Source organism: Microtus ochrogaster, unplaced genomic scaffold, assembly GCF_000317375.1.
Source record: "Microtus ochrogaster isolate Prairie Vole_2 unplaced genomic scaffold, MicOch1.0 UNK8, whole genome shotgun sequence".
Classification (NCBI taxonomy): domain Eukaryota; kingdom Metazoa; phylum Chordata; class Mammalia; order Rodentia; family Cricetidae; genus Microtus; species Microtus ochrogaster.
The window spans coordinates 6,266,920-6,270,413 of record NW_004949106.1 but is presented as its reverse complement, the minus strand read 5'-3'; the positions used below and the strand labels follow the sequence as shown (position 1 = coordinate 6,270,413).

Below are 3,494 nucleotides of genomic sequence, written 5' to 3'. Positions count from 1 at the left end.
AGTTGTTAGAATAAAGATCACTTTATTTCTCTTAATCAGTAAGAAGACAATAAAACTAGTTTCATGTTCATTCAAATATAAATATCTATTTGAAATAATCTTATTTCTGTTTGACTGTAGTAGTTGTTTTTAAATAAAATGCGTATCTCGTGTATACATTGTATAATATTGGCAATCAATAAACACTAAGTAAATAGAGCAGAAAATCTAATTCACAAAATGGATCATTTAACATTTTGGAAATGTGCTTTATAGAACGTGCAGAGAATGCAGGGTTGGGGAGATGCCTCAGTGATTGAGCAACTTTACATGCTCAAGAGTGAGACCAGGAGTTTGACTCTCCAGCGCCCAAATAAATTATAGTGTGTATGCCAGTCCAACTAAAATTCTCCATATAGAGAGCAATGTCTGGGGATCCCAGTGCAAGCTGGCTAGAGAGATTAGCCTCGTCTTTGTGTTCAGAGTCAAATTGAGAGTTCCTGATTCAATGAACAAAGTCTAAAAGCTATTGAAGCTGGTCCCCCACGTCAACTCTCGTCCCCCACATGCATATAGATGGATATGTAATTGTTTCCACACACCTGAAAACATTTACACACATGTCCACAAGATGAAAAAGGAGGGAAAATAGAAAACAAAAATGTAAACCCTTTGGATTCATTTTAATTTCTTTATACCGAAGTTTCCCCGTGATATCACACTGGGGGGTCCAGATTGAGTGTGATACCCACCACCACCCCTCCTTTTAATAGCACCACACTGCTATTAAGCCTTCTGTGGAGAATCTGTGACCTTTGCTGAGGGATAAAATGAAGCATGAAGAAGACGGAAAATTATATTTCTTCAAGTTGAAAGATAACCCAGCAACAGAATTCAATAGAAATATCTCAGAAGTTTGACTGCTGGTTCTATGCTAGACGGCATCTCTTATTTTTCTTTCTGTGGTTAGTATTTTTAGTCTACATTTGTCAAATGATTTCGAGTCTTTTAGTCCTTTTGCTTTTCATTTTTATAACACATTTTATTTGATGATGGGCAAGGAAATGAAACCAGTCATTCAGGTTAGCTGAATTTGCAGGCAGGATCCCTTCTCATTTATTGCCGTAAACTTTTTTACAACATCAGTGAAAATTCTCTAGTTTCCTTCTTAATCAATTTCACAATGTTTAATGTAGAACTAAAGCTTTCACACAGATATTTCAGATAAGTTTTTGTCACTACAGTTGTTGTGTTGTTTCTTGGTTAGATTTGCAGAGTTTAAAAAGCACTTTAAAAGATTTCTCCTTAAAATAAAAAAAAAAGCATATATTAATTTTGCTTTAGGTGTATGAGTGTTTGTCTGGATGAAAGCATGTATAGTGTGTACATAAAAGGGGTCCACAGAGGCTTAAACAAGGCTTGTGATCCCCTGGAACTGGAATTACAGATTACAACATGCCACCACATTCGGAAATGAATCCAAGTATTCCATAAGACCAGCAAGTGCTCTGAACCACTGAGCTATCTCTTCAGCTGTGGAAGGCACAGCTCTAAATGATACATCGATAGAACATCTCCTCTGTCCAAGGCTCGAGGATCACGGTGGGAGAGGGGATGAAAAGATTGTGAGAGCCAGACGCAGTAACTGAGTATAAGGAAACAGTGTTTTCTGGATGCAGGGGGGTTACTGCACAAACAGCAGCCAGTGACCAAATGCCCAAGATCAGCACAGGCTCACGGCAGATGAGATTCTCAGCATGAGGTCATACAGTCCCACTGCCAGCTGAGGAAGACTTGCTATTTGATCCAGCCTGTGGGGTGTGGACAGATTTCTCTAGTGGTGTGATTTCCATCCCATGGACCATACTAATCCTGGACAAGTCTGAGTGAGCACACTCAATGAATCTAATTTTAAAGAACGCAGTCTCCATCCTATAACATGTAGAAACCCTGCAAATACATGCCCTCTGTTCTTGACAGAGGCAGCCAAACCACAAGTGAGAAGCATCCTGAGTCATCTGAGTCATGGTTGATGTGAGGATAGCTCCTATATAGTCCTGAAATAAGAAGAGAAAGGGAAAGTCCTCTTGGTACCATTGTAATGCTTACCACCTGTCAAAAAGGAAAGTTAGGAAACTTTTAGAGGTCCATTTCTATACTCTTTAAAAACTGTTCTCCTGCTTTTCTTTAAATAAGGCATTGGTTGTGACAAAAGTATAGCAAGTATATGTGTGTATATAATATACCAATTTATATGTGTATATAAATACATAATGCATTAAATATAAGCATTGTTATTAAGAAATATATTTAATAACAATGAGTGTTTTGTTATATACTTGCTTGTTATATAAATGCTCTGAAATTGTCAACTTTTATCTGGGAAGGAAAGAGGATGTGAATTAAATTTAATGCATGACAAGGCTAGGCGAACCTGATATTTGTATGCTTTTCTTGTAAGACTTCATGGAGCAAGCAGCAAAGATTACAACCCTTGGAATAAAGATTTCATACTCATCTATTTCTGTACATGACTTCAATTCATTATCTTCCTGAAGTTATCAGCTACTTAAGTGATGGAATGAGTCTTGACTACATTTGGCTTATTTGGGATCTTACTTGGAGATAGCCCTGTGTTCGCTCAGGACAGCTGATAATCTTGAAGGACTTTATTCCCCAAATCTGTTTGATCTGTGGATCCTGTCACATCTTTCTAAGCCAAGAACATGGTCTAGTATTTGAGGGCAGGTTCTTCATGATACTCACATACTCACAGGGATCTTTTAAAATCACTTCTGATATCCAATTTACTTTTATAAAAATATCAGAAATGGCAAAAAGAAACTTTCCACAATAATCAGAACATCACAATTATTGTCGATCCTGTAAAAGTCTGTCTACAGAAGGATTTACAAATGTCAACTCATGTCATCAACTGATAGGCACATTCAATATTGTTTTGGGGACAGCTACTAAAATCTGTGGAATCCCAGGAAGAAATTAGTCGTGCCTTCTGCTCTGGCACTTTCTTAACTGAAAGTAAATAAAATGTAAGAAAACCATAGACTGCAAGAGAACTGCAGCAGAAATCAAATGAGTACGTTCTTCCTTGCACTGGGGCCATGCTCATCTTCTCTGTATCGTTCCAATTTTAGTATATGTGCTGCCGAAGCGAGCACATGAGTACATCCTTTTAGAGGATCTCTGACGATTCTGGAAGTTATATGACTAAATGGAAGAGGAAAGGAGCTATGTTTACTCTCTGATGACAGTGTTTCCTGCAAGGGTGATAACTTGGCCAATGTAGGTGAATTATTATTTATTTGAATGTTTACTAAAAATCGAAGTTTAAATCAGATTGAGATCCAGAAAACCCTTAAGATAGTGCTCACAGTGTTTCCTGCAAGGGTGATAACTTGGCCAATGTAGGTGAATTATTATTTATTTGAATGTTTTCTAAAAATCAAAGTTTAAATGAGATTGAGATCCAGAAAACCCTTAAGAGAGTGCTCATT

The 3,494-nt window shown here is 37.3% G+C and overlaps 1 non-coding gene across 1 annotated transcript; it reads right to left on the bottom strand.

Moving 5' to 3' along the window:
- Positions 1–3,052: 3,052 nt before the first annotated feature.
- Positions 3,053–3,158, bottom strand: LOC113458209. The gene has a single exon (XR_003378627.1). It is a non-coding gene; the product is annotated as a U6 spliceosomal RNA (small nuclear RNA).
- Positions 3,159–3,494: the final 336 nt, after the last annotated feature.